The following is a 12,359-nucleotide window of genomic DNA, read 5'->3' on the forward strand; positions in this document are numbered from 1 at the left end:
GGGGCACCAGGTGGGGAGGTGGGCGTGGCCATGAGGTGAATGGGCGTGGCCAGGGGTGGGGCCAAATGTACATGAACTTAGCAGCAGTGTAAGCTACCGATAACGGGCCTGCCCATCGAAATATTGGATGGAGCCCCCTGTCCTTAGGTAATTTACAATCAGTATAGGCATAGATCAAAGATGTATACGCACATACAATTTTGATTGGTCAATCACTGACCCCCAATTTTACCACCCCCGTGCAGTGGGCCAACAGACAATGAATTTTATGAACAGAGCTAAAATTGGCTAATCAAAATTGTATATGTGTACCAGGCTTTACAGCTAATACTGTACATACTGAAAGTAGCACGGATCAGCATACAATACAGCTGGTTTACAATCAGTAAAGGCACAGAGTAACACCTTACACTGTACACACTAGAGGTAAATCAGCACACAGTGCAGGCACTAGAGAACAGCGTATACTGTACATACTGTAGGCAGCAGAATTCAGCACACTGCAGCTAGCGTGCGAAAAATATGAGGATCACGTTGTGCGGCGTGCTTATCGCACCACACCGAAAAATGGGTGGGCCATGGACCAGAATATAGGTGTGGTAACGGGTGGAGACAAATTTACATGAACCTAGCAATGGTGGGACATTAGATTATGACAGTGGTGGCGAACCTTTTGGAGGCCGAGTGCCCAAACTGCAACCCAAAAGTCATTTATCTATCGCAAAGTGGCAACAGCAATTTAAACTAAATACTGTACAAATGTTTTAACTCATACATGAACATTATGGAAAATCCAAGTTGAAAATAAACTGTGAAGATAAACAATTTCATCCATCCTACTCCTGAAAAATTTATTCAATTTTTTTTAGAACCTCCCAGTTTCATGTTCTGTTTTAAAAAGCTAAAAAAGTAGGTTTAATGCTATTGTCTCATATGATAAGGATTCAGCTTTTCCCATAGTCTCACAGTTAGCAATCATGTGACCCCCCAACAAGACAAATTCAGCAATCATGAGGCCCCCAACAAATCATGAGGCCCCCAACAAGACAAATTCAGCAATCATGAGGCCTCCAACAAATCATGAGGCCCCCAACAAGACAAATTCAGCAATCATGAGGCCCCCAACAAATCATGAGGCCCCCAACAAGACAAATTCAGCAATCTTGAGGCCCCTAACAAATCATAAGGCTCCCAACAAGACAAATTCAGCAGTCATGAGGCACATAAATAGACAGCATTTCACTTAAATAGGCAGAATGCCCCCTTAATATGGTAGCCCCCCAAGTTAGGTAGTGAGTGACAGGGACCCCCAGGTTAGCTAGTGAGTGACAGGCGCCTCCAGTTAGGTAGTGAGTGACAGGGACCCCGATAGTGAGTGACAGGGAGCCCCTTTAGGTAGTGAGTGAGTGCCAGGGAGCCCCTTTAGGCAGCGAGTGAGTGCCAGGGAGCCCCTTTAGGCAGCGAGTGAGTGCCATGGAGCCCCTTTAGGCAGTGAGTGAGTGCCAGGGAGCCCCTTTAGGTAGTGAGTGAGTGCCAGGGAGGCCCTTTAGGTAGTGAGTGAGTGCCAGGGAGCCCCTTCAGGCAGTGAGTGAGTGCCAGGGAGCCCCTTCAGGCAGTGAGTGCCAGGGAGGTCCTTTAGGTAGTGAGTGAGTGCCATGGAGCCCCTTTAGGTAGTGAGTGAGTGCCATGGAGCCCCTTTAGGTAGTGAGTGAGTGCCAGGGAGCCCCTTTAGGTAGTGAGTGAGTGCCAGGGAGCCCCTTTAGGCAGTGAGTGACAGGGAGCCCCTTTAGGTAGTGAGTGAGTGCCAGGGAGCCCCTTTAGGCAGTAAGTGAGTGACGGGGAGCCCCTTTAGGCAGTGAGTGAGTGACAGGCAGCCCCTTTAGGCAGTGAGTGAGTGACAGGGAGCCCCTTTAGGCAGTGAGTGAGTGACAGGGAGCCCCTTTAGGTAGTGAGTGACTGGGAGCCCCTTTAGGTAGTGAGTGAGTGACAGGGAGCCCCTTTAGGTAGTGAGTGAGTGACAGGTAGTCCCTTTAGGTAGTGAGTGAGTAACAGGGAGCCCCTTTAGGTAGTGAGTGAGTGACAGGGAGTCCCTTTAGGTAGTGAGTGAGTGACAGGGAGCCCCTTTAGGTAGTGAGTGAGTGACAGGGAGGCCCCCCCTCTAGCCGCCGCCGCTCCCCCCTCACCTGGCAGTGTAGTCAGACCTCAGGATCAGCGGCGACCCGACCAGTAGTACGAGCGGGCGCCGGACGCACCCGCTCTATCTGCGGAAGTGATGTCACTTCCGCATATCAGTGCGGGCGCTGGGTCCTAGCGCCCGCACGATTGGTCGCCGGCTCGCCGCCTGATCCTGAGGTCTGAGTGACGCGGCGGCTGGAGGGAGCCGCTGAGATCCGTGGCACCCCAGGACAGATTGGGGGCACGTGCCACCCCAAAATAGGGCTAGCGACGCCCCTGCCTCCGCCCCAGTCTCAAGTCTTTGGCAGACTCCAAGAGGTTTTCTTCCAAGATTGCCCTGTATTTGGTTCCATCCATCTTCCCATCAACTCTGACCAGTTTCCCTGTCCCTGCTGAAGAGAAGCACCCCCAGAGAATGATGCTGCCAACACCATATTTGACAGTGGGGATGATGTGTTCAGAGTGAAGTGCAGTGTTAGTTTTCCGCCACACATAGTGTTTTGCATTTTGGCCAAAAAGTTCCATTTTGGTCTCATCTGACCAGAGCACCTTCTTCCACATGCTTGCTGTGTCCCCCACATGGCTTGTGGCAAACTGCAAACGGGACTTCTTATGCTTTTATATTAACAATGCCTTTCTTCTTGCCACTCTTCCATAAAGGCCAACTTTGCGCAGTGCACGACTAATAGTTGTCCTATAGACAAATTTCCCCACCTGAACTGTAGATCTCTGCAGCTCCTCCAGAGTCACCATGGGCCTCTTGACTACATTTCTGATCAGCGTTCTCCTTGTTCGGCCTGTGAGTTTAAGTGGACGGCCTTGTCTTGGTAGGGTTTACAGTTGTGCCATACTCCTTCCATTTCTGAATGAACAGTGCTCCGTGGGATGTTCAAGGCTTTGGAAATCTTTTTGTAGCCTAAATCTTAAATTTCTCAATAACTTTATCCCTGACCTGTCTGGTGTGTTCTTTGGACTTCATGGTGTTGTTGCTCCCAATATTCTCTTAGACAACCTCTGAGGCCGTCACAGAGCAGCTGTATTTGTACTGACATCAGATTACACACAGGTGCACTCTATTTAGTCATTAGCGCTCATCAGGCAATGTCTACTGGCAACTGACTGCACTCAGACCAAAGGGGGCTGAATAATTACGCACACCCCACTTTGCAACTATTTATTTCTAAAAAATGTTTGGAATCATGTATGATTTTTGTTCCACTTCTCACGTGTACACCACTTTGTATTGGCCTTTTACGTGGAATTCCAATAAAATTGATTCATGTTTGTGGCAGTAGTGTGACAAAATGTGGAAAACTTCAAGGGGGCCGAATAATTTTGCAAGCAACTGTAGGTATTTGTTTGCTCGCCATTGTACATACACATGTCTGTCTCATCATGTCACTTAAAGAGAACCAGAGATGATCTAAATAAAAGCTTTTATACATAACTTGGGCTTCCTCCAGCCCCATATGCACGGATCACTCCCACGCCGCCGTCCACCGCTGCCTGCAACTACGAGAACCGGCTCCCCGCTCTGCCCTCAGACGGACCCAGTCTAGCGTAGGAGAAGTGCGCTCTTTGCGTATCTCTGCAGCAGTGTATGGAGAGACACGTAGAGGGCACACTTCTCCTGCGTAGCTGGCTCCGATGACGTCAGTGACGGGACCCGGTTCTCGTACATGCAGGCAGCGGAGGACGGCGACGTGGGATCGATCAGAGCACATGGGGCTGGAGGAAGCCCCAGGTATGTATAAAAGCTTTTCTTTAGATTGTCTCTGGTTCCCTTTCAAGGAAATGTTTTGCATGACTATGCCTACTGTCCCTGGCGAGGGGTTAAAACACTTTATTATTTTGTGAATCATGTAAATAATGTTTGTTTCTAAATCAATTGAGAAAATTATTTTTAAAGTTTACCTGTTAACTTCATTATACTTTTTTCAACAATGTCTACTTTATGAAGAACTAGAAATAAAAAGCTTATTCAATCACTAACCTAGAAATGCATGAATTCATTACTATCAACATATTTATAAATGTAGTGAAGTGATCAGCCTGATTTGCCCTGAAAGTGCCATTACTTCTGCCTAAAAAGCTGCTCTTTTCAGATTGCTTGAGATATGATAGTGGTGATCGGGTGAAATGTTTAAAAAAGGATGGCTGCCGCCATCCGTCCTGGCCGTTTTCTGGCAGGATCAACCATGCCCCGCATTGAGTTGAATGGTAGCATTCATCTCCATGCTTTAGACAGATCAAGGTGCATGCATCTTATATATATATATATATATATATATATATATATATATATATATATATATATATATATATATATATATATATATATATATATATATATATATATATATATAGTGGGTTGCAAAAGTATTCGCCCCCTTGAAGTTTTCCACATTTTGTCACATTAATGCCACAAACATGCATTAATTTTATTGGAATTTCACGTGAAAGACCAATACAAAGTGGTGTACATGTGGGAGGTGGATCGAAAATCATACATCATTCCAAACATTTTTTACAAATAAATAACTGCAAAGTCGGGTGTGCGTAATTATTCGGCCCCCTGAGTCAATACTTTGTAGAACCACCTTTTGCTGCAATTACAGCTGCCAGTCTTTTAGGGTATGTCTCTACCAGCTTTGCACATCTACAGACTGAAATCCTTGCCCATTCTTATTTGCAAAACAGCTCCAGCTCAGTCAGATTAGATGGACAGCATTTGTGAACAGCAGTTTTCAGATCTTGCCACAGATTCTCGATTGGATTTAGATCTGGACTTTGACTGGGCCATTCTAACACATAGATATGTTTTGTTTTAAACCATTCCATTGTTGTCCTGGCTTTATGTTTAGGGTCCTTGTCCTGCTGGAAGGTGAACCTCCGCCCCAGTCTCAAGTCTTTTGCAGTCTCCAAGAGGTTTTCTTCCAAATTTGCCCGGTATTTGGCTCCATCCATCTTCCCATCAACTCTGACCAGCTTCCCTGTCCCTGCTGAAGAGAAGCACGCCCCGAGCATGATGCTGCCACCACCATATTTGACAGTGGGGATGGTATGTTCAGAGTGATGTGCAGTGTTAGTTTTCCGCCACACATAGCGTTTTGCATTTTAGCCATTTTGGTCTCATCTGACCAGAGAACCTTCTTCCACATGGTTGCTGTGTCCCCCACATGGCTTGTGGCAAACTGCAAACGAGACTTCTTATGCTTTCTGTTAACAATGCCTTCTTCTTGCCACTCTTCCATAAAGGCCAACTTTGTACAGTGCATGACTAATAGTTGTCCTATGGACAGAGTCTCCCACCTGAGCTGTAGATCTCTGCAGCTCGTCCAGGGTCACCATGGGCCTCTTGACTGCATTTCTGATCAGCGCTCTCCTTGTTCGGACTGTGAGTTTTAAGAGGAAGAGAGGGTGCTATTGACTGAGTCATAATTAGTTTTTGGGACACTGTGGATTGGCTGAATTAAAGTTTTTATGGAGGTCTGGTGTGAGCTGGGACTTTTTGAATTCTTATTATTTGGTGACGTAAGGCTCTGTGTAGTGGGAGATTGTGAGGTAGGATGTATCGAATAGTTTGGTGTCTCAGGGTCTATATTACAGACACTGATCTGGGAGGCTGCAATGGGTGAATTGGACGTGGTGTTGGACGGAAAAGGAGGGATAGTTTGGGGTTCTGTAGTATTGGTATCAAGTGGAGCCATGGGCAGTGTTATAGGCGGTTCATTTGGAGTAGAATTGAAATTGGCGTTTGTGGGTGTGTGATTATTAAGGTCTGGAGTGGAGTTGGTAGAGGTGTTATGATTGTGGTGCCTGTTAGTGACTTTAATACGCTGAGCCTTGAGTGCTGATGTGGAACTGATGGTGAAGTCAAAGCTATTTGGCAGAGAACCTGTGCCAAATAGTGTGCACAATTTAGGGGTATTATTGTCTGTGTTGGTAGGGATAGTGATCTCCAGTTTTTATTAGATTTCATTTTGTCCTATAGTGATTCCACCATACTCTTTTTAGCAACTATGCACTTTATTCATTAGATTTATTAGTGTACATTTTTATTACAGCAGATGTTGATAATATATACCAGACTGTTTATATACTATTTATATTACCATCACAGACTGTAATATACAGTTAAGTTTATCCTCACCCTCATTTGTGGTGGCTCAACCTCCCGCAGATCTAATCTACAATTTTTTAAATAGTGCAACCAAATCCCATCCAGCCAACACTGGATTGCCTGAGTGAAGACGGCTGATTCTCTCCACCAGGGATGAGCGACGGATTAAAAACGGATGAAATCCTAATGGGTTTCATTTGGATTTCACCCTTCTAATTATTGCACCTGAGCAGGTGTGTGCGGGGGGGGGGGGGGGGTGTTTAAACTTACCCAGCAGGCATCTTCTTTAACCCGTCCCACGGCGCCTCCCACGCTGGGTTCCAAGCAGCGTCACATGACTACAAACACTTCCTCCATCAACCCCCGCACACACCCGCTCAGGTGCAATAATTGGGTCGAGGAAATCGGAATGAAACCCATTCGGATTTAATCTGTTTTTAATCCGTCGCTCATCCCTGCTCTTCACCTTCTTCGAGTGGTTTTTGCCCCTTATTGCAACCTACCTTCGTGAGTATATTTCTTGTTGTTGACCCATTAATTTCAGAAAATGGTGACATGTTGCGCTATCGGGCTTCCTTTTTCCCTGTGCTTTTTCCTAAGGTGATCCTTCACCTCACCCCCCCCCCCCCACCCATTTGGTAACCAAATAATGAATGCAAGCTCAAATGAAGACCCATGAAGAACAAGTTAGCCCCAAACTACCATGTATGAGATGTTATAGTGTATGTACTTCTGCAACAACCATAACAACTTGACAACCACCCTGCACACTCTGACCGCTAGGGGCTGGGTGAACAATGACCATATTCCATGAATCACTTCATTTCATTTTTATATAACTTTACTGGATGCAGGAACGTAGGGGCCACAGTTGCAGCAGTCACCTGTGCGGCCGGGCCAGGGACCCCTGAGGGGCCCACCTGTCCTTCCCATGTGCTGCATGGGGGGATGCAGCGGCATGCACCAGCAGCAGGAGAGGGAACATCAAATACTCACTTTGCCACAACCCACGCACTGCATCTACAAACGACTTCCTGTCCTGCGTTCCAGCTCACTGTAACGGCGCCTTCTATGGGGTGCTCTTACTGTTAGATGGAACCCAAGAACAGGAAGAAGTAAGTAGCTGCAGCGCGTGGATCGCGGCAAAGTGAGTATTAGATGTTCCCTCTGCCGCTACTGGTGCATGCCGCTGCATCCCCCCTCCGCCTGACTATCTATACTGAGGCACCCATTCCTGACTATTTATACTGAGGAATCTAATCCTGGCTTTCTATACTGAGGCACCTATTCCTGGCTATCTATACCAAGGCACCTATTCCTAACTATCTATACTGAGGAACCCATTCCTGATTATTTATACTGAGGCATCTAATCCTGGCTATCTATACCGAGGCACCTATTCCTGGCTATCTATACCGAGGCACCTATACCTGGCTATCTATACCGAGGCACCTATCCCTGGCTATCTATACTGAGGCACCTATCCCTGGCTATCTATACCGAGGCACCTATCCCTGGCTATCTATACTGAGGCACCTATCCCTGGCTATCTATACTGAGGCACCTATTCCTAGCTATTTATACTGAGGCACTTACTCCTGGGCCTGGCTATCTATACTGAGGCACCTACTTTTGGCTATCTGTACCGAGGTACCTATTCCTGGCTATCTATACTGGGGCACCTATTCCTGGCTACCTATACTAAGGCACCTATTCCTGGCTACCTATACTAAGGCACCTATTCCTGGCTACCTATAACTAGGGCACCTATTCCTGGGTTACCTATTTTGGAGCAGCTATACCTGACTACCAAAACTGTCAAACTGCTACTAAAACACTCCTGCCACATTCACGTCGCCTAGAGCGTTCTGTGCCATGTGTGCTCCTGGCAATGGGAGCACACATGGCCTGACTACACATGCGTCAACTGGAGGATTTTTCGGGGCTAAGGAGAAGGCGACTGTGGACCGATCAGGCTAGATGAAGCCCCAGGTATGTATACATTTTTTTTTAGGGGCCCCGTCTCGGGTACACTTTAATACCGATATTTTACTATTAAAGTGTAAAAACTATAGAAAAATATTGGTATTAAATACTGATATTTTACTATAGCTAAACTTAAGCCTATTCTCACACAGAGCACACACCCCTGATGCCTAACTCCAACCATGCAACACACACACAAACGCCCTTCCTGATGCCTAACCCTAACCGCCCCACACACACCCACCCTCCCTGACGCCTAACTCTAACTGCTCCTCCCTGCATAAACACCCTTCCTGACACCTAGCCATCCCCCGCACAAGCACCCTTCCTGACGCCTAACCTTAACCATCCCCCCCCCTGCACAAACACCCTTCCTGATGCCTAACCCTAACCCCCCCTGCACAAACACCCTTCCTGATGCCTAACCCTAACCCCCCCTGCACAAACACCCTTTCTGATGCCTAACTAATCGCCCCCGTCCCCGCACAAACACCCTTCCTAATGCCTTACCATCCCCCACACAAGCATCATTCCTGACGCCTAACCATCCCACTTGCACACAAACCCTAATGCCTAACCAACTTACCCCCCCCCCCCCCAAATACCATACCTGATGCCTAACCCTAATGGTGGCCATACATGGTACAATTTTTTCATCCAATCTTACCATTTCTATGTAGTATAAGGGTAAATTAAGTGAATATATTAAAAGGATAATTTAGGCAGTTACCTTATATTACATAGAAATGGTAAGATTGGATGAAAACAATTGTACCATGTATGGCCACCATAACCGACTTCCCCTGCACAACCCCCCTTCCTGATGCCTAAACCTCCAGCAAAATTAGAAATGTGTCCCATAGGGTTCCATTAAATTTCTTGTTAAGGAAGGGAAATTTGGGCATCTGCACCCGATCAGGCACACAAATTTCTCTTCCTTTTGGCACCCTATGTTGATGCCAAAATTTTCATTGCTACTAGGTGGCCAAATTTTCTGCTTTCCTTGACAAACCCCATCTCTCATAAAAAGGTACAGGCTGCATTTGAAAATGGTGAGAAACGCTGTACCACGTAATAACTTTTCTCTCCTTGCCCATCTAAATCGAAATAGAAGGTATAGAACAGAAGGTACAGCATGCAAGGTTTCAGCATCTGCAGCAGCAGTCTTTTCTATCTTCATTGCTGTACAAGTCGTTCCCGAACGCGCTTCGCTTCGGCGACCAGCAGAGGGAGCCTCATATTGAGAAGTAGTGATTGCAGGAGGTGTGGCTGAGTTGCCGAGTACTTTCTCGTCCTGACAACGTTCAGCGTCTGGTTGCCTGGCAACGGAGAGGACAGCGGCGCGATTAGGTAATGTGACTTGTGTGCGTGCAATGTTATATTGTATATAATAATCTAGGGGTATTAATAATGATCGGATTATGTGCACCCCCACCGCCCCATACTGCTATGCGTGTGTTGGGGGGAGGGAATTACAGGTCTCAAGATATGTTGGGATATATGTTCCCTAGGAGCCACAGCAAGGCATGCTGGAAGTTCTAGCCATCGTCCCTTATAGCTGTGCCTGTTCAGTTTGTATCAGTGCTTCTTCATAGGATTTTCAGCTCTCTGCTGTGTGTAAATAACTTTCAACATTTACTCAAATTTGCATAGTTTTGTGGCTATTATTTTTTTTCCAAACATTTTCTTATGTGTGTAATCCTGTCTCTCCACAGGTTCTGTGCATCCCACTGAAGCCTCATCGCTGGAATTCTAAGGAGGTCATGAAGTTGTCCTTGAGAGGAAGCTAATAGCTGGTAATGCTTTCTGGCATGGGATTGGTGAGATATAGGCCCGGTGGCACTTGTAGTTCACCAGGAGATAGGGGCTCAAACAAGCGATGAGTTTATTACTTGGCAACTTCCCTACAGCCATTAAAAAAAACCAAAATACATAGTTTATTATTAGGAGGCATGTGATCTTTTAACTTAAAGCACACCTGAAGTTGGAGGGATACAGAGGCTGCCATATTTATTTCCTATTTATTACCTTTTAAACAATGCAGATTGCCTGGCTGTCCTGCTGATCATGTGCATCTAATACTTTAAGATATAGACCCTAAACAAGCATGCAGATCAGATGTTTCTGACCGAAGCCTGACTGGATTAGCCACATGCTTGTTTCAGTTGTGTGTGTGATTCAGGCACTACTGCACTGTGGCAGCCAAATAGATCAGCAGGGCTGCCAGGCAACTGGTATTGTTTAAAATGAAATAAATATGGCAGCCTCCATATCCCTCTCAGTTCACATGTATTCTAGCAGATCTTTTGAATCAATATTCCATCATTTAGCTTGGCCTTAACTTTGCAGAGAGTAATCATATTCAGAAGCTAATGGTTAATTACGATAACTGTTCTAGTAATTAAAGCCAGATTCCATGATTTTTTTTTAACTATACCCTTTCTCAACCCAATACACTGCCACCAACCCTTCACATACACTGACCTCCAAGGGTGTAAATCTTTGGGGCCATGTGTCCCGCACTGTCAGGCAGAACTGGTCCTGGAGCCAAATATATCTTTGCCCCAATTCAACTTCTCTAATATCCACCCCAAGTACCATGCTCACTCCCATGTATCAGTGCGAGATGCTAGGCAGCTGCTATAAAGTGGTGTCCTGCCACCAAAAGTATACAGGAATTTGAATGGAAGCCCCAGCATGATGTCAACTTTTCATCCTGCTGAGTTTGACCCCTTGCCGACTGCTCCACGCCGATTGGCATGAATGCGGCGACAGCCCCAGGACCAATTGGTGTGAAGAACAGGGGCGGGGTTTTGCAGAAGATCGCACATCTTCGCTTGAATGATGGAGCTCTGCATGGGAGTGAGCTCCACTCCGTCATCAGTCATCAGTGGCGATCGTCTATTTACATAGTACCGAGCTTTGAACTATGGCAGTGCTGTACTGGGGACAGCCGTGTGACACAGCTGTCCCCTCTGGAAGCAGAGAAGCGATCCTCTGTCATAGGCTGAAGCCTATGACAGCCGATCCCTGTAATTGGCTGGCGGGAAGGAGGAAGGGACAGGGGGATAGAAAATAATAAAAAAAAAATTTATTGTAAAAAAAAAAATAATATTTATAAAAAATAAATAAATGAACATCCTGGGAGCGATCACAGCTTACAAACAGAAAGCTCTGTTAGTGGGCAGAAAAGGGGGGGGGGTAATCACTTGTGTGCTGAGATGTGCAGCCCTGTAGCGAACCCTTAAAACTGCAGTGACCTTAATTGTAAAAAATATCCTGGTCACTGGGGGGGGGGGGGGGTAAAGACTGTGGTGAAAGGGAACCAAGCATTACTTTTTTTTCCTGGTTTCTAAAAGCTATAGGAGCTGCCATCTTCTCCCCTCCCCTTCTAGCTGCCCATTATCCAGGGGAAGGTGTGAAGATAGCATCTGTGACTTCTGTAAACTCTTCGAAACACAGAGTCCAATCTAACCGTTACCATGAGACTTTCCAGAAACTCCCAGCTAGCTGCACTGTACGAGAGCCCCTGTTAGGGCTGGTTTACATGTGTGAGTTTTTACCACTAGTGTTGCTAGCAGTATGATGTGTGTGCGTAGCATTCATTTCATGAATGGCAACTCATCTCCTGTCCACATAAGTGTATATTATAGTGCTATAATGCAGTGAAGAAAGCCTCAAGAAAACGTAGGCTTTCTAATACTGACCTTCAAGCAAACCTGACGTGAGAAAACCCACTTCAGGTTTGATACTTGCGTTAGGAGGGGAAGTGTTCTTCTGAATAGCATATAAAGCCTTCCCGCTGCTCCGTTTGGCCCGTCACTAGGGTTGTCCTCCGGTGTAGATATTCTATCGAATAGCTTTTTGGAACTACTTGTATCCCCAAGTAGTTCTGAGGATGAGTTCATCCTCATTACGCATGCATAGACCAGACTCGTGCATGTGCAGTAAGGATGCGCTCATCCTCTGAACTTCTCGAGGATGTGAGTAGTTTCAAAGATCTATCCGACTGAGCAGTCGAATAGCAACACTGGAGGACAGTGCTGGAATGATTTGCCGGATAGAGGAACTTCTC

At 46.2% G+C, this 12,359-nt stretch overlaps 1 protein-coding gene across 1 annotated transcript in view; it reads left to right on the top strand.

Annotated features, from left to right (window-relative positions):
• Positions 1 to 9,532: 9,532 nt before the first annotated feature.
• The window catches only part of DNAH1 (dynein axonemal heavy chain 1), a 117,633-nt gene continuing 114,806 nt past the window's right edge, over positions 9,533 to 12,359 (top strand). Inside the window, exons 1-2 of the mRNA XM_068253183.1 lie at positions 9,533 to 9,634; positions 10,000 to 10,080. The gene's annotated coding sequence lies outside the window, so the exon portion shown is untranslated. The remainder of the gene's footprint in view (positions 9,635 to 9,999; positions 10,081 to 12,359) is intronic.

The sequence above is a fragment of the Hyperolius riggenbachi genome, chromosome 9 (genome assembly GCF_040937935.1).
Source record: "Hyperolius riggenbachi isolate aHypRig1 chromosome 9, aHypRig1.pri, whole genome shotgun sequence".
Lineage (NCBI taxonomy): Eukaryota > Metazoa > Chordata > Amphibia > Anura > Hyperoliidae > Hyperolius > Hyperolius riggenbachi.